General features: G+C 42.0%; 1 long non-coding RNA gene across 2 annotated transcripts in view; it reads left to right on the forward strand.

Annotated features, from left to right (window-relative positions):
• Positions 1-23827, forward strand: part of Rbm46os (RNA binding motif protein 46, opposite strand) — a 66934-nt gene that overhangs the window by 33224 nt on the left and 9883 nt on the right. Inside the window, exons 2-3 of one of the 2 annotated variants that reach the window (NR_040381.1) lie at positions 7159-7225; positions 7659-7813. This is a non-coding gene — a long non-coding RNA (RNA binding motif protein 46, opposite strand). Of the gene's footprint in view, positions 1-7158; positions 7226-7655; positions 7814-23827 lie in introns of both variants that reach the window. The other variant, NR_040382.1, reaches the window with a different exon arrangement.

Raw genomic sequence — 23827 nt, forward strand, 5'->3', positions numbered from 1 at the left:
TATTTAAACAGACAAGAGCACTTGCTGCTTTTGCAAAGGAGCTTGGTTTGGTTCCCAGCACCCACATGGCAGCTAACAACCAACAACCATCTAGAAGTAGGTAACTTCAATTGCAAGCATTCTGACCATCCTCTTTCAGCTTTCTTGGACGGACACACAAACACACCAATAAATGGTTCCTATTGATTCAACTGATTAACTCAATACATGCTCAGGTCCTGTTACATACACTGTCAAAGTCTAAATGGCTTTAAAAATCCATTGCATTTTTATATTTGTATGAGTGGCATTTCTGCATACACAAGTATGAATAGCACCAAGGTCCCAAAGGGGCCAGAGGAGGGTATTAGATCCCCTGGAAGTAAAATTACAAATGGTTGTGGATCCCCATCTGTGGGTGCTGGGGATCAAACCTGGATCCTTTCTACAAGAGCAGCCAATGTTCCTAAACACTGAGCCATTTCTCTAGCCTCTCCCACCATGATCTTCAGTATTCTTGATGTGACCTTGCCCAGTGAGCATAAGGAACTAAGATCTAGGCATGGCTTCATTCCCCACTCAAGATCTACACTGTGTGTTCACTTTCACTATTTAACTGACAATAAACAGATGTGTGATCTTATGCTGGCAATACGAAGTGGGAGATATTTCAGGAGCTCACATAGTAGAGGAGATAGGACACAAACAACACAAACAATCCATTATAACAGGGTAGGGGTTCATGTACCAAGCAACAACTCTGTCATCTATAGCATGCATATTCTTATGGGTGCCTTGGTTATTCTTTTATTCTTGAAAGGATGACATAAACCTCATTTGTCTCCACTTAAGGACCAGTCCTGATTTTAAAAAGAAGGTCATAAGGCATAGCTCCAGGAACAGACCATACGTCCCAGGAACTAGGCCATAAGGCAGCAGATCCAAAAACAAACCATAAAATCCAGAAACAGGGTCATAAAACCCCCTCCCAAAGAACAGTCTGGGGATAACCACAAAAATTGGGAAATATCTTATCTCAGAATGGGCCGTCTGTACTGGACACCCCATCTCATCCTATGGTTAAATGTTCATGACATAGGAATGCAAACCACTGACCACCTGTGACCCCCCCCCCCGGCACCCAATTTTAATTACCTAATCCTTCTGGAGAGCTCCCCCCCCCCGCCTTTGGGTTTGCCATTTTGGAGAATGATTGACACCCCTACATGCTGGTTGTTTCTGCAGAATAAACAGTCTTTGTCTTTTGCCTACTTGCTGAGTTTGAGATCTTCCCGCAGAGAATTTTGGACCCTGACAATTCAATTAAACACCAATAACTCGCTTATTTTCCCTTGAGTTCCTGTTTCAACTTTACATTGCCTCTCAACTATTAGTGCGAATTGATCCACTTCCATACTAAAAGTTGCATTTCTCTGCGATTTCATATGACTTGTTTTGTTTATTTGAACTCCTTACAGAGCATTCTAGTAGCATGCACTATGCTCTGCATCCTGCTGAATTTGTTATCTCCTGTCTGCTTTGAATGGCTCACTACACGCAGGTGCTGAGTAAACACCCATCGTTTTTCTTAATAAGTACATTATACTAGAAGCAAGAGATAACTGCACAATAAAGTATAAATAGGCTTCCCGATTTAAAATGTGTAAAGATTATTAAATTCGCTTTGCCCCTCTGCCCCAGAAGAAGGCTCACACAGGTAGAAGAATGAATGGAAGACGCAGTAAGAATGATTTTGTAAGAAGCTAAAAGGCAGACGAGGGCTGTGGCTCGGGGGTTGAGTACTTGCTAGCATGTACAAGGTGCTGTGATTACTCCCCAGCGCCACAAAATAAAATGAACAAAAATCTGCAGGCTCTCATCTTCCCTGTGAGCCTCACCGACTCCCAAGATGCATGCACCTCCCAAGCTTGCTGTCTAGCAAAGACCTCTAGTTAAGCACTTTAGCCAGGTAGCTAGGCACTGTGAAAACCTGACAGGAACAAAAAATTCAGGAAGATGAACTAGTGAGGCAAATAGGAGGAATAGATTGGGAAAAAGTAGGAAGTGTGGGCAGGATAGAAGACAGGAGGTTCCCGTGATGTTGCCTGGTAAGACCTGCAGAAATGCCTGTTCACCCAGACAGCAGATCAAAAGACCAATTACATTATTCCATCCAAGTTCATCTTGGTAAACCAATGACTTTAATGGAGTTGCTTGCAGTGTAAATGTCTTGGTCAGCTAAATTACCAAAACAAACAAGCTCCACTCTCCTCCCTTCTTTGTGTTCTAGCACCCCTTCAAAACCACATGCAGCTAGCTCAGGGTTAAACACACCTGGAGGTGGGCTGCTAGCATCTGAAGTAAGGTCCTACTAACCATCTGCCCCCACGCCCTTGACTACAGAATGCTAATAGGCTTGAGTGTTTCCAGTGGGTAACCCCAGCTGCTGTAATGTCAAGATATCACAGTCACCATGCTATACCTACAGCCAACATTCTACTAGAAGCAGAGAGCTCTGTTGGAGTTTGGACTTTTCCTATGTATTGTAAAGCTAAATACTGGCCCTCAAGCCCTGGTTGCCCCCAGGGATGAGAGAGTCTTCCTGTACCCAAGTGACATACCCAAGGGACCTATGTAACCTTGCCCTCCAAGTTAGCCCTGATTGGTAAATAAAGATGCCAACAGCCAACAGGGTAGGAAGTAGGTAGAGGTTTTGGGTCCCAGGCTTGGGGTCTGAGGAAGGTGAACAAGGTGGAGAGAGGAGAAGATACCATGGGGTAAGAATCTTAAAAATGTGGCCATGAGGGCTGGCCAATTGGAGGTAAGAGCAATCTAGACTGGCACATAGCAAGTCATATTGTGAGATTGTTGGCAGGAAAGTAGATATAATATCATAGATGGTAAGATATCTGCCCACCTCTAGTGCATTAAAAGAGTGTTATAAATATAAAGGTTGTGTGTCTTTTATCAGGGAACTGAATGATCAAAATCAGGCTAGAATCCACACCCCCATAAAGTTTAAATACCTACTACAACAGAGCTTACCTGGCCAGACATAGGAAAGGTGCATCTCAATGGTAGAGAGCATGAGTATTGTGCACCAGACCCTGAGCTGCACCCTCAGAAATAAGTCAGTGGTGGAGTTAGGTTCAATAAGAAGCAAAGGAACAAAAGAAACAGGAGTTTGGAGGTAATAATGAAAGAATAAAAGAAAAGCTATTGGAAGGTTTCCAGAGTTGAGACCAAGAATGTGGAGAACAACAGTAGCTGACAAATGGTGCACACAAAGGCAAGCAGTGACCAAGGAGAAAAGACAGGCAAGGAGTCCCAGCAGCTACCCGCAGTTCTGGGTAATGCAACGGCAGTTCTTCCTAAGTAAGGCAATGAGACCCATGAGCACATGGTTTCTTCAATACTGTATTGCAGGCCTGGAATGTTAAATCACTCACTCTCTCTCTTACACACACACACAACACAACACACACACACACACACACACACACACACACACACACACACACACAGATACCCCTAGCATGCAGTTACATATTGTAGGTATAAATAATTAACTAGAAAGTCTTGGCATTTATTACTTTTCAAAATGAATAGGTACTTTAATTTGCACATTAACACTCTTTGTTTAAAAGGTTCATTCTTGAGTTACATGAAAAAAATTAAGAAAATAAAAGCAAGTATGTATAGAATGGTATGGCTATTAAAAATTCTTTAAAATTTTTGTTTCAAAATATAGACATACCTCAATGTTGACAAAAGCTCATAAAAACAGAAGAGAGTTGGGGCTGACCTGGTCCACGTACACACAAGGCGGGTCTTGTGTAATTACTTCCTTTAATGTTTTAAAGTTGGCTTCAGTGTTCACTAGAAACCAAACTTCAAAGAGGATTTCCTGTTCATGTTTGATAAATGAAAAGGAGAATGTAGATTTCCATAGAATCTCACATTAGGAAGGAACCAATGAAGCTAAGTCTTACAACATTATAGTGAAGGTCAGGTCTATTTTTTGACTAAAGCTGGTGATGGCTGGCACCATACAGATTTGCTCAAAACAATAGAACAATACTCTTTCCTTCTTTGTGAAGTCTTCAAATATCCTAAGGGACAGATGTGGTCACTCTTCAAGTTGACTTGTCCAGGACGTAATTGAGCTCATCTGGCTTTGGCGAACAGCCTAACCAAGCATTAAGCACCTCCATGATATCCAGATGCAGCCCAAGTGTCATTCTTAGCACACAGATGACGTGTCAGGACCGGATGCATCACCCAATGGGGAGGTTACTAGGAGGATTTACAAATCATGCCCTTTGTCCTTGGGAAATTTGAGCACGGTGAGGAGGGATACTGCAGAGGGCAGTGGATTGTGATGGCATTGCTGACCACACAGAAGCCAAGCTCTACTTAATAAAACCAGATATCATAATTTTAGATTTACATATTTCTTAGGATTTAAAAGTCTGTCACAGATTCCAAGATTATACAAATACTAACGGTGCTCATCAATTTTAAAATGATCGTGTTCTGAGGTAATAATTAAACTCGGCAACTCAGGCTACTAATGCTGGTTACTCCTGTTAATTAAAGCAGACTGGTCATGAACACTAAGCTAGAGCAATACCAGGTAACTAGTGTAGTAGCAGATAATAGAGCTCCAACCCAGACCACCCTACAAATGAATGCTAAGTAACAAGCAGGGAGGGTGGGGAACAGGAGGGAGGACCCCCAAATGATAAACATATTCTACTGCTTTAAGTAATTAAGCTAAGAAGTGTCTTGAGTTTGAGCCGCAAAAGCTTCAGGATGCTGTTCTGCCCACGCTATGCCCCCATCTTTGGAGAGGATCTATAGTTGAGTACTACTTGTGCAAGATCAGACTTCTTTTGTGGCTGAATACTTGAGGGATAATGGCAATCTTAGGAGCCATTATGTATTTTATTCAAATATTGACTATCACAAAATTAGAGATAGAATAGCAGCCTAATATAATAAATTTGCTTTGATTGAGGTGAGAACAACATCCACCAGGTGATTAGAGCTGCCTGGCCAGCCTGGGATGTAAGGGAAAGGCCTGGCTCTCTAGAAGGTGGAAAAGGAAGATTACAGTAGGAAAGGGTGGTCATGTGACTCATAGACACTTTTACTAAAGTAGAATCTTTGCTAAGTCCAGATCTCCACCCTGGTGATCAAACCATGGCCTTGACACACCAGACAAACTATTTCTGAGTGCGAGTCCAGCAATGAAGGGTTGCTCTTCACAGCTAGGCCATGTGCACACCTTCTCAGAACTAATAATAATGCCCCTTTAGTGTATGTTAGGGCAACATAGTCTAGATCCCTCCAGTCTTATTCCAGACAGTTTATCCAGATCCCCATCACTGTCTCCTAAAAAAATGCTATATGATGCTAATTACCTTACTTAGGAATGGAGGGCTTGTTTTTTGTTGTTGTTGTTATTGTTGTTGTTGTTTTCATTTGAACTTTTTAAGAGAATACTAAAGTTAGACACATGAAAATAACTTTCCTAAAATATATTTATTTAATAACATAACTATAAAGGGCATCCATATGCATGAACAAAACACTTGACTGTATCTTTAGCTACATAAAAGTATAATTAGTAAGTAAATCTATAAAGAAAAAAACATTTTACTATAGCACCCAGAGTTCCCACAAAAATTAAATTTAAAAGTCAAAATTTCTACTAAGGACTTTATTTATTTGTTTACTTATTTATACATTTGTTTAAAATATCAAAGTTTACCCCAGTGACATATTTTCTCCAGCAAGGCCACACTTCCTAAGCTAACCCAGACAGTACCACCAACTGGGGGAAGCAAGTCCTGAAAAGCCCAAGACTCTGGAAGGCATTTATTATTCAAACCACTGCACTCCCAGAACCATCTTGCTGTCTCTAGTAGCTTTACTTTCCATTAACATACCAATAGAACACTGTGAGTCCTATGCAAAGTAAATGAACCTCAAACTACTCAATTTAATTATTCAACATGTTAAGCGCCCCAAACAAAAATTAGACCCCCCAAGTAAATACATTTATTAATCTAAATTAATATTGACTAAATAAATTGACTAAAAATGTTTTCTTATTGAAAAAAATGGAATTATCTTCATGGCTGCACACTAATTTCAGTGTTTGCTAAAGTTCTGTGGAGATGTGATCTGTGCACCTGACTGTGCCCAGCAGGAGATGCTGGAAAGCTGGCTAGAGGCAAGCCAGCAGGGGCTCTGTATCCCTCAAGGAGCTCATGGTGTCCAAAGGCAACTTTAATACACGACCAAGAGGCACCGGTAAAAGAAGCAAGAAAGACTAGGTAAGCAGGAAAGTGTAGAAGCAGACTGATGTTTCTGGGTGTCAGAAATAAGGATACTTTCACAGAGATGTTTATTTGTGTGCGATAGAAATGACAATTCCACTGTAAAAAGCAGACAAGGGGAGGAAGGGAAAACTAAAAGATGTACTGAGCTCAGAAACATGCATTTGAGGGGATGGGGATAGTTCAAGTTCTTTCAAGACACACTGTTCCAAGTTCTGTCAGGGGCTCTCCTCCTCAGGTTCACCTGTTAGCCTCACTTGCAAGTGACCTCTGTCCCCAGAGTTCAGAGAGTGCCCCTCCCCTGTTCACTTCTCCCTGGGATACCTGCCCACTGCCATCTCCTTGTTTCTCATTGATGCCCTTTCCTTGTTTCTCAAGATAGTAGTAGCTCTGGTGTGTTGGTTTATGGGCTCCCCTGCCAGCCTCTGCCTTTCTCTCCATCCCTCACTCTATCTCCCTTCCTCTCTTTCTCCCACTTCCACCCCTTCCCTCCCTTCCTGTCTTGTCTCTGTCTCTCTCTGTCTCTCTCTGCCTCTCTCTCTCTCTCTCTCTCTCTCTCTCTCTCTCTCTCTCTCTCTCTCTCTCTCTCACCTCCTGTACTGGCTAGTTTTGTGTCAACTTGACACAGCTGGAGTTATCACAGAGAAAGGAGCTTCAGATGAGGAAATGCCTCCATGGTAAGGCATTTCCTCAATTAGAGATCAAGAGGGAAAGGTCCCTTGTGGATAGGACCATCTCTGGGCTGGTAGTCTTGGGTTCTATAAGAGAGCAGGCTGAGCAAGCCAAGAGAAGCAAGCCAGTAAAAAACATCCCTCCATGGCTTCTGCATCAGCTCCTGCTTTCTGACCTGCTTGAGTTCCAGTCCTGCATCCTTTGGTGATGAACAGCAGTATGGAAGTGTAAGCCGAATAAACCTTTTCCTCCCCAACTTGCTTCTTGGTCATGATGTTCAGGAATAGAAACCCTGACTAAGACACCTCCCTCTCCATGCCTCCCTCTCTCCCTCCCACTTCTACCCCTTCCCTCCCTTTCTTTCTTCTCCCTCTCCCTCCCTTTCTTTCTCCCACCTCCCTCCTCCTCTCCCACTTCTACCCCTTTTCTCCCTTCCTGTCTTTCTGCCCCTCCCTTCCTCTTTCTTTTCCCACCTCACTCTCTTACTAGTCCCTGTATCTCTATTTCTCTCTGACTTTTCCACTCTCTTCCTTGCTCCTCATTCCTTCTTTCTTCTTATTGCTCCCTTTCTCTCCTCTCCTCCTTCCTTCTCCCCTTCTCTACTTTCCCTCCCACTCTACCCCTCCCTCCTGACTCATTTGCCCCCTCTCTTGCTAGCAGGCAAGCACACACACTAGACTGGCCTAGGAGTATGGGGATTGGTGCTTACTCTCTGTGATCCTGTACCTGCAATGAACTTCACTGCTCAGCATCCGTCTCCCTCCCTGGAGCCTGCTCACAGTTGTTTCTTCAGCTCTATCACAGTGTCAAATACAGTGAGTAAGCAACATATATTTACTATCCTTGAGTGACTGCTGGAATGGCCAAAGTTGACTAAGCTGTTCTTTTCTCATTGATGTGACAAAACATGTGATCAAAGCAATGTAAAGTTTATTGTGATTGACAGGTGGAGGATGCAGTTCACTGTGGCAGTAAGGATATCATCCAATCACATTGTGTTCTGTCAGAAAGAATGACGCAGGGGCTAGCTTTCTCCTTCTCCTTCATTCTGGGACTCTATGGTCTCATTTTTCAGATTCTTGGCATCATGTTAAAGATAAAAAAGGGCCCATTCAGAAGCAGAGAGTGGATGCCCTTTAAGGAGCAGTGCTTACTGTGGCTCCAGGAGGATAAGTTTGGCTGCAAGGGGTGGATGGTAGGTAATTGTTTTTGTTTGTTTATTTGCTTGTGTGCTTGCTTGCTTGCTTGCTTTAGTGGTTTGAATAGATTTGGCCCCCATGGAATATGCTTGGCCCAAAAAGTGGTATTATTGGGAAGTGTGGACTTGTTGGAGTAGGTATGGCCTTGTTGGAGGAAGTGCACCATTGTGGGGATAGGCCTTGAAGCTCCACCCAGTGAGGAAGAGACACTTCCCCTGGCTGCCTGCAGAAGAGACAATCTCTCTTGGTTACCTTCAGATGGAGATGCAAAATTCAGCTCCTTCTCTGGCATCAAGTCTGCCTGGACGCTGCCATACTTTCTGCCATGATGATAATGGACTGAACCTTTGAAACTGTAAGCCAGCCCTAACTAAATGTTGTACTTTATAAGAGTTGTTTTGGTGGGACTGCAAGCTTGTACAACCACTCTGGAAATCAGTCTGGTGGTTCCTCAGAAAATTGAACATAATACTACTGGAAGATCCAGCAATACCTCTCCTGGGCATATACCCAGAAGACGTTCCAACTGGTAATAAGGACACATGCTCCACTATGTTCATAGCAGTCTTATTTATAATAGCCAGAAGCTGGAAAGAACCCAGATGCCCCTCAACAGAGGAATGGATACAGAAAATGTGGTACATTTACACAGTGGAGTACTACTCAGCTATTAAAAACAATGAATTCATGAAATTCTCAGACAAATGGATGTATCTGGAGGATATCATCCTGAATGAGGTAACCCAATCACAAAAGAACTCACAAAAGAACTTGATATGTACTCACTAAGTGGATATTAGCCCAGAAACTTAGAATATTCAAGATACAATTTGCAAAACACAAGAAAATCAAGGAGAAGGAAGACCAACGTGTGGATATTTCATTCCTCCTTTGAGTAGGGAACAAAATACCCATGGAAGGAGTTACAGAGACAAAGTTTGAAGCTAAGACGAAAGGATGGACCATCCAGAGACTACCCCACCCAGGGATCCATCCCATAATCAGCCACCAAACCCAGACACTATTGCATATGCCAGTAAGATTTTGATGACAGGGCCCTGATATAGCTGTCTCTTGTAAGGCTATGACAGTGCCTGGCAAATACAGAAGTGGATGCTCACAGTCATCTATTGGATGGAAAACAGGGCCCCCAATGGAAGAGCTAGAGAAAGTACCCAAGGAGCTGAAGGGGTCTGCAACCCTATAGGAGGAACAACAATATGAACTAACCAGTACCCCCAGAGCTCGTGTCTCTAGCTGCATATGTAGCAGAAGATGGCCTAATCAGCCATCATTGGGAAGAGAGGCCCTTTGGTCTTGCAAATTTTATATGCCCCAGTACAGGGGAACACGAGGGCCAAGAAGTGGGAGTGGGTGGGTAGGGAAGCACGGTGGGGGGAAAGTATAAGGGACTTTCGGGATAGCATTTGAAATGTAAATGAAGAAAATATCTAATAAAAAAATTGAAGAAAAAAAAAAAGAGTTGTCCTGGTCATGGTGTCTCTTCACAGCAATAAAACCTTAACTAAGATGTATGCTTGCTTGCTCGCTTGTTTGCTTGCTTGCATTATTGAATGACAGCCTTGGGCCTTTGCTCACTTTTCATGTACATATCCTTTCCCATGAGGCAACTAATTTTAATCATGATCACCCAGTCATGCTACATATAAGGTGATAATGGAGATTATTTTTATAAAGGTTCAATAACAGGACCCAGTTTTCCTAATGTCCCCCAAACTCGTCTAGACTGAACTGGCCTGCTGTCCCCAGTTCCCAGACACATTCCAGGATGTGTTTGACCAAAATGTAGTTACTATGGGATTCTAAATGTTATTAGGGAAGAGTGACTACTTGCTTTTCTCAAGGAGAGGTTTCTGTGCAGCTCAGTGCATGTGGGGGTCCCAGATGGTAGGAAGGGATATGTGTGTGGCTCAAGCTAAGCAGGGTCACAGGTTGCTTTACAACCTAGCATGGAATGATGCTGCTCACAGTCAGGGTGGATCTTCCTACCTCAGCTAATCTAATAAAGAAAATTGCTCACAGAAACACCCACTGCTTTGTGTTCTGTAATGACTCTAGATACTGACAAGTTGACAATATTAACCATCACACTGAAAGCTTAACTCAAAAATGAGCTAGTAAAGACCATAAAGAACATAGATGCTATGTTGGACAGTTATTGGTATCACTGGCCAAGAATTTCCAGCCCTGTGATCCTTTGTGTTTCCTACCTTTTGTGATGGGGCACTATCATATGATACTGTAACCACTATGTAGGGAGCAGAAGTGACATGTGTGGTAGTTTTCTAACACTATGATAAAATGCTACAGATAATCAAATTAAAAGAAGGAATGATGGTTTTGGGTTATGGTTGCCTTGGGCCTGTGGCTTGCCAGCACATCACCATCGAATGGCATGCCAGAGTGAGCTACTCACTTGAGATGCTTTGAAGGAAGAGAGGAGGAAGAGGAACCACCTGTCACTGTCTTCACAGTGGACATAGCCCCGACAGCCTAACCTCCTGCATTAGGCTGCACCTACCAAGGGCTCCACCATCTCTCAGCAGCATACTGTGTGAAGGACCAAGATTTTAGCACATGGGCCTAAGATAAACACTTCTACAAACCCAGCAAATGTGTAACTTCCTGGCCAGGGCAAGTACTTTAAAGCTTTCTCCATCTGTCCAGACTGCATCAGCCTGAGCCACTGAATCTCTAACACGAGTGGTCTTGCTCCTGACTTGCAATGGAAATATAATGTACATCATAATTGGGGGCCGAGGCTTAGTCTGCTGAGCTCTGTGAGCTCTGTGAGCCGAACCTGACTCACCCAGGAAAGAGTTTAACAAAGTGTGGAAGGTCTTGTAGTTGTTTCTTTTTCATCTGAATATCTTTTACTAGACTGTGGTGAGCTACAGGAAGGCTGATTGGGAAACATTGTTCTTAATGGAAGCATCTATTAGTGTTCTAAAAGCTAAGGTGAATTAAAGGAAATACTTTAAATCTCTGAAGGAGAATTACCAGACTAGGTGACTCAGATTCTGTGCTCAGAACAGGATCAGGAAAATGGAGTTTTGCAACTTGGGTTACAGGAAAATGGTGATAAACATTAAAGGAAAAGACTGCAGATGGTAGCTTTAGAAAAAGGCACTCAAAAATTCACGTTGAAACTGAACAACACTCTTCTCAATGAAACCTTGGTCAAGGAAGGAATAAAGAAAGAAATTAAAGACTTTTTAGAGTTTAATGAAAATGAAGCCACAACATACCCAAACCTATGGGACACAATGAAAGCATTTCTAAGAGGGAAACTCATAGCCCTGAGTGCCTCCAAAAAGAAACTAGAGAGAGCACACACTAGCAGCTTGACAACACATCTAAATGCTCTAAAAAAAGGAAGAAAATTCACCCAAGAGGAGTAGAAGGCAGGAAATAATCAAACTCAGGGGCGAAATAAACCAAGTGGAAACAAGAACTATTCAAAGAATTAACCAAACGAGGAGTTGGTTCTTTGAGAAAATCAACAAGATAGATAAACCCTTAGCTAGACTCACTAGAGGGGACAGAGACAGCATCCTAATTAAAAAAATCAGAAATGAAAAGGGAGACATAACAACAGATCCTGAAGAAATCCAAAACACCATCAGATCCTTCTACAAAAGGCTATACTCAACAAAACTGGAAAACCTTGACGAAATGGACAAATTTCTAGACAGATACCAGGTACCAAAGTTAAATCAGGATCAAGTTAACGATCTAAACAGTCCCATATCCCCTAAAGAAATAGAAGCAGTCATTAATAGTCTTCCAGCCAAAAAAAGCCCAGGACCAGATGGGTTTAGTGCAGAGTTCTATCAGACCTTCAAAGAATATCTAATTCCAGTTCTGCACAAACTATTCCACAAAATAGAAGTAGAAGGTACTCTACCCAACTCATTCTATGAAGCCACAATTACTCTGATACCTAAACCACAGAAAGACTCAAAAAAGATAGAGAACTTCAGACCAATTTCCCTTATGAATATTGATGCAAAAATACTCAATAAAATTCTCGCTAACTGAATCCAAGAACACATTAAAGCAATCATCCATCCTGACCAAGTAGGTTTTATTCCAGGGATGCAGGGATGGTTTAATATATGGAAATCCATCAACATAATCCATTATATAAACAAGCTCAAAGACAAAAACCACATGATCATCTCGTTAGATGCGGAGAAAGCATTTGACAAGATCCAACACCCATTCATGATAAAAGTCTTGGAAAGATCAGGAATTCAAGGCCCATATCTAAACATGATAAAAGCAATCTACAGCAAACCAGTAGCCAACATCAAAGTAAATGGTGAGAAGCTTGAAGCAATCCCACTAAAATCAGGGACTAGACAAGGCTGCTCACTTTTTCCCTACCTCTTCAACATAGTACTTGAAGTCCTAGCCAGAGCAATTCGACAACAAAAGGAGATCAAGGGGGTACGATTTGGAAAAGATGAAGTCAAAATATCACTCTTTGCAGATGATATGATAGTATATATAAGTGACCCTAAAAAGTCCACCAGAGAACTCCTAAACCTGATAAACAGCTTCGGTGTAGTAGCTGGATATAAAATTAACTCAAACAAGTCAATGGCCTTTCTCTACACAAAGAATAAACAGGCTGAGAAAGAAATTAGGGAAACAACACCCTTCTCAATAGTCACAAATAATATAAAATATCTTGGCGTGACTCTAACTAAGGAAGTGAAAGATCAGTATGATAAGAACTTCAAGTCTCTGAAGAAAGAAATTAAAGACAATCTCAGAAGATGGAAAGATCTCCCATGCTCATGGATTGGCAGGATCAATATAGTAAAAATGGCTATCTTGCCAAAAGCAATCTACAGATTCAATGCAATCCCCATCAAACTTCCAACTCAATTCTTCAACGAATTAGAAAGAGCAATCTGCAAATTCATCTGGAATAACAAAAAACCTAGGATTGCAAAAACTCTTCTCAAGGATAAAAGAACCTCTGGTGGAATCACCATGCCTGACCTAAAGCTGTACTACAGAGCCATTGTGATAAAAACTGCATGATACTGGTATAATGACAGACAAGTAGACCAATCCAATAGAACTGAAGACCCAGAAATGAACCCACACACCTATGGTCACTTGATCTTCGACAAGGGAGCTAAAACCATCCAGTGGAAGAAAGACAGCATTTTCAACAAATGGTGCTGGCACAACTGGTGGTTATCATGTAGAAGAATGGGAATTGATCCATTCCTATCTCCTTGTACTAAGGTCAAATCTAAGTGGATCAAGGAACTCCACATAAAACCAGAGACAGTGAAACTTATAGAGGAGAAAGTGGGGAAAAGCCTCGAAGATATGGGCACAGGGGAAAAATGAACAGCAATGGCTTGTGCTGTAAGATCGAGAATTGACAAATGGGACCTCATGAAACTGCAAAGCTTCTGCAACGTAAAAGACACCGTCAATAAGACAAAAAGGCCACCAACAGATTGGGAAAGGAGCTTTACCTATCCTAAATCAAATAGGGGACTAATATCCAATATATATAAAGAACTCAAGAAGGTGGACTCCAGAAAATCAAATAACCCCATTAAAAAATGGGGCTCAGAGCTAAACAAAGAATTCTCACCTGAGAAATACCGAATGGCTGAGAAGCACCTGAAATAATGTTCAACATCCTTAATCATCAGGGAATTGCAAATCAAAACAACCCTGAGATTCCATCTCACACCAGTCAGAATGGCTAAGATCAAAAATTCAGGTGACAGCAGATGCTGGCAAAGATGTGGAGAAAGAGGAACACTCCTTCATTGTTGGTGGGATTGCAAGCTTGTACAACCACTCTGGAAATCAGTCTGGCAGTTCCTCAGAAAATTGGACATAGTACTACCGGAGGATCCTGCAATACCTCTCCTGGGCATATATCCAGAAGATGTCCCAACTGGTAAGAAGAACACATGCTCCACTATGTTCATAGCAGCCTTATTTATAATAGCCAGAAGCTGGAAAGAACCCAGATGTCCCTCAACAGAGGAATGGATACAAAAAAAAAATGTGGTACATTTACACAATGGAGTACTACTCAGCTATTAAAAAGAATGAATTTATGAAATTCCTAGCCAAATGGATGGACCTGGAAGGCATCATCCTGAGTGAGGTAACACAATCACAAAGAACTCAAATGATATGTACTCACTGATAAGTGGATATTAGCCCAGAAACTTAGTATACCTGAGATATAAGGGACAATTTATAAAACACATGAAACTCAAGAAGAATGAAGACCAAAGTGTGGACACTTTGCCCCTTCTTAGAACTGGAAACAACCCCCCTTGGAAGGAGTTACAGAGACAAAGTTTGGAGCTGAGACAAAAGCATGGACCATCTAGAGACTGCCATATCCAGGGATCCATCCCATAATTAGCCTCCAAACGATGACACCATTGCATACATTAGCAAGCGTTTGCTGAAAGGACCCTGATATAGCTGTCTCTTGTGAGACTAGCCCGGGGCCTAGCAAACACATAAGTGGATGCTCACAGTCAGCTATTGGATGGATCACAGGGCCCCCAATGAAGGAGCTAGAGAAATTATCCAAGGAGCTAAAGAGATCTGCAACCCTGTAGGTGCAACAACATTATGAACTAACCAATACCCCGGAGCTCTTGACTCTAGCTGCATATTTATCAAAAGATGGTCTAGTAGGCCATCACTGGAAAGAGAGGCCCATTTGACACACAAACTTTATATGCACTAGTAAAGGGGAATGCCAGGGCCAAAAAGTGGGAATGGGTAGGTAGGGGAGTGGGGGGAGGGTATGGGGGACTTTTGGGATAGCATTGGAAATGTAATTGAGTAAACTACGTAATAAAAAAATATTAAAAATAAATAAATAAATAAAATCATAAAATAAAATAAGAAAAAGTCACTCAAAATAAAACAAAAGGGAGTGGTGGGGAGACACCTTGTTTAAAGCTGGGCATGATGACATATCCTTGCAATCCTAGCACTCAGGAGACTGCAATAGAATAGCTGAGGGTTCAAGGCCAGCCTGGGCGTCAGTGTAAGACACTGTTAAAAAAAAAAAAAAGGAAAGAGGCGTGTTTACCATCTCTAGCTGTTCTAAGCACTGTCTACACAGGTTCTCCAACTTCTTAAAGCTGTGACTCTTTAATAAATCCCTCGCATTGTGATGATCCATGCCTTAAATATATTTTTTGTTGCTACTTCAAAACTATAGTTTTGCTACTGCTATAAATCACAATGTAAATATCTTATATGCAGCCCCCAAAGAGGTGATACCCCATAAATGGTCTAGCATATACTGTGCATACACAAAGGAATTTCAGGTCACTCACACCTGTTCCTTGCACAACTATTTTTTCCAGTGCTGGAAATTGAAGTGGGAGGGTTACTCATGCAAAGTAAGAGTTCTACCATTAAGTTCCAACCCCAACCAACCTCTAGTGAACACCTTCAAAGCACTCTACTAGATGCTGTATACCAATAATAAGGTTAAAGCGGTCTTTGCTCTAATGAGTTCTTAGGCTCGTCATGGAGATAGTCATATATAAAAACAATCATCAAACTATAGCACTATAAAAATATGTCAGGGTTTTGGGTGTGCATGGTGATTGAACACCTATATAGCATGAGGGAAGCCCAGAATCAATCCTCGGGGGAGACAGACAGACAGACAGACAGACAGACAGACGTGGGAGATAAAGGGGAAGAGGAAGAGGAAGAGGGAGAGGGGAGAGAGAAAAAGAAGGAACACAAAATATCTTCGATTGCATTGTGGTCAACTTGGAAGTGGTAGAGGAGGGCCAGTGTCTACTGTCAGTGTATGGAGGAGGTGAGGGAAAGGAACCCAGACATAGAGCAGTCACAATTCTGGACATAAGCAGACCGAAAAGAAATACTAAATTGAGTTTGGAGAAATTTAGTCATTTATTTGATGTGTCTTCTGTGGGAGACCAAGAGATAAACTGAAGCAAGAGTAATCTAAGTGATGTTTTGTGAAGGGCTAATTTGAAGAAAAGTCCAAGGAGCCATAAGAGTGAGTGACAGCCACCCTTACAGGTACAAGCTGGGTTCTGAGGAACTTGGCAGATTATCTATGGTTAGGAAACAGAGCCAGTTGCCACAGGAAGCAGCTATGGATGCCAAGTTCCAAACTAAAGCCAGGCAGAGGCAGACATTCCAGGGGCTACACATTTTACGACTTTTCTCTCATTTTGGAGTACTCAAACCCAGAAGGAGGAAAGGGGCCATTGAAGTCCACAGTGACTTGGCACTACTGCTTCATACCTGTGCTAAGACAGCATGTCACTTCAAAGTTAAGGTCCAGAAAGGTGCTGACCCCATGCCTGCAGAGTTGCACAGGGAAGAAGGAAGCCCCAGTGTCCTATGTCCCTTTCAAGGGCACACCTATGGCCAACTTCCCGAACTTCTCCCCTAGGCTCCAATCCCTACCTGTGTTTCCACAATCTTACAGTAGTGTCAGGGCCTGGCTTCAGCACGAGGTTCCTCAGAGGAAGATCCAGAGAAAGGAGAACGGTGTGAGCAGAGATGAAGAATCATCATGGAAAGAGGGGGAGATTCAAGTCTTTGTCGACTTCTCTGAAGAGTCTGGGGAGACCAGATGGACAAGGAACCATAGCATTAGGTACGCCGGAGGGGAGTCTGAGGAGAAGAGGTGGGCATAGTTATTAGGATTGTACCTGGAAGCCAACAAGAGATCACCACAGTCCTGACAATTCTGGGCCTAGGAATCCTATTGTGTGTATGCGTGTGTGTTTCTGTGAGGTGCACATGCATACATGATGCTCCACTGAAAGGAGGATGTTGGGAATCGTTCTCTGTGTTCTCTGCTTTATGCCCTTGGAAAAGTGTCTCTCACTGAACCTGGATCTGCATGCCTTTCAGCTAGACTGGTTTCTGTCTTCACTGCCTCCCCAGCACTGGGGTACAAGAACGTGAGGCCATGTGTACTTCTCCCATGGATTCTAAGGATCTGGATTAAGTCTGACCTGCTCACACAGTGACTCCGCTGACCGCTGAGCCATCTCCCCATTAGCCAGGGTAATATTATTATTATTATCATTTTCAGGGTTTTGCAGTGCATACTGTGAGAAACTCACATACTGATATTTCCCCCCAGGGATTGTAATAAGTAAAACCACCCAGTCTCATTTCCAAATTCTTGGGTCGAGAATCACTCAGCTGACATTTTATAACCAGACAACACAGGAGAATCAGATTGCTGTAATATCTGACTTCCCCCAGGAACTTTTAGGAACCTTAGATCAGATTTTAGTAATCATAAAAGCTTTGATAAAGATACAGTAGTGGGAATATTCCGCATTACCTCCCTTGGTTGTGAGCATACCGTTCTCAGTCTACCTCTGTAGTTCCAGTCTCAACATGAGCATTGCTAACGTTCATGTAGCATTTTAAATAGTTGTACCAACCTGATGCTGATTCTAAGATCTTTAATAGGCTCTGTTCTACTACACCTCAAGAAAACATCTGGCTTTATAGGCCTGGCTCTTCACCCAAGATGTTGAAGGTGAAGCAGGGCCAGCTAAAGGAGGCCAAAAGGAAATAAGAGCCCCTGGCCTCTTGGCAAGTTCTTCCTGAGGTCTCCAAGAGGACCACCTCCATCTAACAAAAGGAGAAATGGGGTCTGGGAATGTGAACCTACACCTGACTGTAACCTCAGACAAAGCTGTGAGAAGTCCAATGTGCAAACATCACTGTTGATGGATGTGGGAGACTTAAAACTGCCAAATAGAGAAAAGGACCCAGATAAATGTAGCCTCTTATCAAAATAGCCTCTGAGAACTTCTAATGTCTGAGAGCTGGACCCCTGGTCCTACTTATCAGGCTGCTTTATGCATAAAGTGTGCCTCAGTACACCTTGATAACCAATTCGTCTGTTGATTACCTTGCCTTCCTGGGCCCAACCTTGCTGACAAAGCCAATGGACTTCAACCTATCAGTAGCTTTGACCTGTTTTTTACCACAGTGTAGTGAATTACACTTTGTCAATTAATCTTCCATTGTGCAACCTTAGCCCATTTCAGACATTCCTCCCACTTAAACACAGATGGTCATCTGTCTGGTTTGGCTACCTGCTTGTCTTCCTCAAAATCTTGCATAAAGCTACGACACATGGTGTCCTGATCTATCTCTTGTTCATCAATGAGAATTCTCACATCTCAGTTCCAGTAACTATACATAGCACACTTGCAAATATGCAAGGCTGCCAAGGCCTCCTGTAAGATGGAGTGTAGAATGAATATGAAGCCTTTCTTTCCAGATGAAAAACCTCCAGAAATTATGCACAGGTTCATCATTGCTCTTAGTCAAGCAAAAAACACAAATGAATTGTTTTAAATCTTGAGCTGTGTTTAAATAGGTCCTCCTCAAGTCAAAGCCTCCAGGAAGAATTGCTACATAAAAGTGGCGCCTGATAGACTTCATGCAGCCTCTGGTGTTCTAAGTATTGACTGGAAAATATAAACTAATACAACTAATTCTCTTAATCATCTGGTGATACTGTTAAGGTATATGAATTGTGTAAGTCAATTTCCAGAAAATGAAGTTGAATAATAATGAAATAGTGAAATAAAACAAAAATAATGGGTAATTTGCATTTGAAAATAACTGTTTTAAAGAAAATAATGTAATCATGTCAGTTAACATAACTACAACACAGACTTTTAGTATGTATATAGTATCATATACTTTATATTTTTTATAGCTTTAAAAACTTTAATTTTTGGCCGGGCATGGTGGCACACACCTTTAATCCCAGCACTTCGGAGGCAGAGGCAGGTAGATTTCTGAGTTCAAGGCCAGCCTGGTCTACAGAGTGAGTTCCAGGACAGCCAGGGCTATACAGAGAAACCCTGTCTCAAAAAAAAAAAAAACCTTTAATTTTCAGAAAAATTATATATTTTAGTATCTATATGTCACTTTGAGCAGCCAAGAGAGGATTCTAAGTCACTCATAGAATTTCTCTGCTATATGACACAATTATATCAAGGTTTGTGACACAGAGGACATAAATCATTATATGCACCATCTCTTCACTAAGTCTAAAAACCTTCATTCTCCTCTACCTGCATTTTAAAACTCTACTGAGATTTGTATTTTAATAGCATAGGAAGACATGTCTGTTAAGCACTGTTTTTAATCAAGAGTCTTCCTGGCCCATGTGCGGTGGTTTGAATATGCTTGTCCCAGGGAATGGCACTATTAGGAGGTGTGGCCTTGTTGTCGGAAGTGTGTCATCATGGGGATGAGCTTTGAAACCTCCCTCCTAGCTGCCAGAAGCCAGTCTTCTCCTGTTTGCCTTCAGAGCAAGATGTAAAACTCCCAGCTTCTCCATTACATGCCTGCCTGAACGTTGCCATTCTTCCTGGCTTGATGATAATGGACTGAATCTCAGAACCTATAAGCAATTAAATGGCTGTATAAGGGCTGCCTTGGTCGTGGAGTCTCTTCACAGCAATGGAAACCCTAAGACATGTCACTTTACCCATGGCAAATTTCCCATGTCACACAGCTTTCCCAGACTACAGACTAAGTATATAAACGACCCAATTTAGCATGTTTATCATCTTACATATTGACTTATGTGTGCCCCAAATGCTAAGAATGTAACAAGTGTACATAGTGTCTGTTTGGCAGGACCAACTCATTCTGGTTATTTGTTTGTTTGTTTGTTTTTTGTTTTTGTTTTTTTTCAAGACAGGGTTTCTCTGTATAACCCTGGCTGTCCTGGAACTCACTTTGTAGACCAGGCTGGCCTCAAACTCAGAAATCTGCCTGCCTCTGCCTCCCAAGTGCTGGGATTAAAGGCGTGCACCACCACTGCCCAGCAGGACCAACTCATTCTGGAGAATAACAACCGTGTGTTCTGCTTTTTCATGTCTTCTAGGATGTAAACAAGAGGTAAAGCCCTAGAATCCAAATAACTATCCTTTTCCTGTTGTTGTGATAGAATACCTTCATAAGAGCAACCTAAGCAAGGGGTAATGTGGCTCTTTAGTTCCAGAGTACAGTCAACCACGGCAGAGAAGCCACAACTGCAGAAGCTTAAAGCAGCTGCTCATACAGCACACACAGTCACAGGGGCTCTTGTCACTAGATGTTGAAACCTGTGCTTTTTCCTTTTGAGCCATCCTCATTCCTTTAATTTCTGAAAAGGAACAGATACCATTGAAACAGGGCCCCAGACTTTAGTAGGCCCCGACACCCTAGTACAACTGACTTCATGGTGAAACTTCCACTTTGGCTGTAAAATTCAGCATGTAGACACCATCACCTAACAAAAATGAAAAAATGGCCCGATCCATCACAGTCCACAGTTCTGGGAAAGGCTCTTTAAAAAGTTTTGCTTTTGAGGCTTCTAGCTAACTACCTTGGTTAAATGAAGTATGTCAACCCAGGACATGGTTGGGTTTTGCTTTGCTTTGCTTTGCTTTGCTTTGCTTTGCTTTGCTTTGCTTTGCTTTGCTTTGCTTTGCTTTGCTTTGCTTTGCTTTGCTTTGCTTTGCTTTGCTTTGCTTTTTGCTTTGCTTTGCTTTGCTTTGCTTTGCTTTGCTTTGCTTTGCTTTGCTTTGCTTTGCTTTGCTTTGCTTTGCTTTGCTTTGCTTAAAAGCTCATTCTGAGAAAGGCTCACAAGTGTCCTGGGGTCCTGAATACCCAGTATCATCACCAGCAGCTTTTGGCTAAAACCCATATCTGAGCAGCCTTCCCTGAAGAATACCCCACAATACCATGTAGCTATTACATGCAACTACAAGATGCAAAGTAACAGAAAATCAAATGGTGAATCGTGAAACATTACCTTATACACTTGAACTTTCACAAGTCAAACTTGACATAATGCAGCGAACACCAAGGGAAAGAGTGCTAAAAGGATTATTTGGTAAAAGGCCAAGGCAAACTGGTGTTCTAGAGGGAATGGGGGCTAAAGCTGGGCTCTGGGCTTTTGTTTTGTTCAGAGTAAAGAATAGCACAGGCTAACTATCAAAAGGGGGGTTGAGCTGAGTGCTGCAATGTTTGTGCATTACAAAGGAGAAGACCTGTTATACCACCTGTGCCTTAAAGCACAAACCATCAAGCACACTGAAGTAGCTTGGTATTTTCTGGAATGCAAAGCCTTCTTATCTCTTTTTTTTCCTAAAACAATTTTTTATTACATATTTTTTTCATTTACATTTCAAATGCTATCCCGAAAGTCCCCTATACCCTCCCCCCGCCCTGCTCCCCTACCCACCCACTCCCACTTCTTGGCCCTGGCATTCCCCTGTACTGGAGCATATGATCATTGCAAGACCAAGGGCCTCTCTTCCCAATGATGGCCGACTAGGCCATCTTCTGCTACATATGCAGCTAGAGACATGAGCTCTGGGGGTACTGGTTAGTTCATATTGTTGTTCCTCCTATAGGGTTACAGACCGCTTCAGCTTCTGGGTACTTTCTCTAGCTCCTGCATTGGGGGCCCTGTGTTCTGTCCAATAGATGACTGTGAGCATCCACTTCTGTATTTGCCAGGCACTGGCATAGCCTCACAAGAGACAGCTATATCAGGGTCCTGTCATCAAAATCTTTCTGGCATATGCAATAGTGTCTGGGTTTGGTGATTGTTTGTGGGATGGATCCCCAGGTGGGGCAATCTCTGGATGGTCCTTCCTTCCATCTCAGCTCTCTGTAACTTCTTTCATGGGTATTTTGTTCCCCATTCTAGGGAGGAAAGAAGTATCCACACTTTGATCTTCCTTCATCTTGAGTTTCATGTGTTTTGCACATTTTATCTTGGGTATTCTTTTTTTTGGGGGGGGGGGTTCAAGACAGGGTTTCTCTGTATAGCCCTGGCTGTCCTGGAACTAACTTTGTAGACCAGGCTGGCCTTGAACCCAGAAATCCACCTGCCTCTGCTTCCCGAGTGCTGGGATTAAAGGCATGTACCACCACGGCCGGCTTATCTTGGGTATTCTAAGTTTCTGTGCTAATATCTGATTATCAGTGAGTGCATATCATGTGTGTCCTTTTGTGATTGGGTTACCCCACTCAGGATGATGCCCTCCAGGTCCATCCATTTGTCTAAGAATTTCATAAATTCATTGTTTTTAATAGCTGAGTACTACTCCATTGTTTAAATGCACCACATTTTCTGTATTCATTCCTCAGTTGAGGGGCATCTGGGTTCTTTCCAGCTTCTGGCTATAATAAATAAGGCTGCTATGAACATCGTGGAACATGTGTCCTTATTACCAGTTGGAACATTTTCTGGATATATGCCCAGGAGAGGTATTGCTGGATCTTCCAGTAGTACTATGTTCAATTTTCTGAGGAACCGCCAGACTGATTTCCTTGCTGCTTGCAACCCCACCAACAAGGGAGAAGTGTTCCTCTTTCTCCACATCTTTGCCAGCATCTGCTGTCACCTGAATTTTTGATCTTAGCCATTCTGACTGGTGTGAGGTGGAATCTCAGGGTTGTTTTGATTTGCATTTCCCTAATGACTAAGGATGTTGGACATTTGCAGATGATGCGATAGTATATATAAGTGACCACAAAAATTCCACTAGAGAACTCCTGCTTCAGTGCAGTAGCTGGATATAAAATTAACTCAAACAAATCAGTGGCCTTTCTCTACACAAAGGATAAACAGGCTGAGAAAGAAATTAGGGAAACAACATCCTTCACAAATAATATAAAATAATATAATATAAAATAATAATATAAATATTATAACATTTCACAAATAATATAATATACCACAAGTAATATAAAATACCTTGGCGTGACTCTAAGGAAGTGAAAGATCTGTGTGATAAATTCAATTCTCTGAAGAAAGAAATTGAAGAAGATCTCAGAAGATGGAAAGATCTCCCATGCGCATGGATTGGCAGGATTAATAGGGTCAAAATGGCTATCTTGTCGAAAGCAATCTACAGATTCAATGCAATCCCCATCAAAATTCCAACTCAATTCTTCACAGAGTTAGGAAGGGTAATTTGCAAATTCATCTGGAATATCAAAAATACCTAGGATAGCAAAAACTATACTCAACAATAAAAGAATCAGCATGCCTGATCTCAAGTTGTACTATAGAGCAATTGTGATTTAAAAAAAAGTAAAAAAAAAAAAAAAAGACCTGCATGGTACTGCATGGTACATCGACAGACAGGTAGGTCAATGGAATAGAATTGAAGACCCAGAAATGTACCCACACACCTATGGTCACTTGATCTTTGACAAGGGAGCGAAAACCATCCAGTGGGAAAAAAAAAGACAGCATTTTCAACAAATGGTGCTGGCTCAACTGGCAGTTATCATGTAGAAGAATGTGAATTGATCATTCTTATCTCCTGTACAAAGCTCAAGTCTAAGTGGATCAAGGAACTCCACATAAAACCAGAGACATTAAAACTTATAGAGGAGAAAGTGGGGAAAAGCCTCGAAGATATGGGCATATCTTCCTGAACAGAATAACAATGGTTTGTGCTGTAAGATCTAGAAACAACAATTGGGACCTCATAAAATTACAAAGCTTCTTTAAGGCAAAAGACACTGTCAATAAGACAAAAA

This window comes from Mus musculus, chromosome 3 (assembly GCF_000001635.26).
Source record: "Mus musculus strain C57BL/6J chromosome 3, GRCm38.p6 C57BL/6J".
Lineage (NCBI taxonomy): Eukaryota > Metazoa > Chordata > Mammalia > Rodentia > Muridae > Mus > Mus musculus.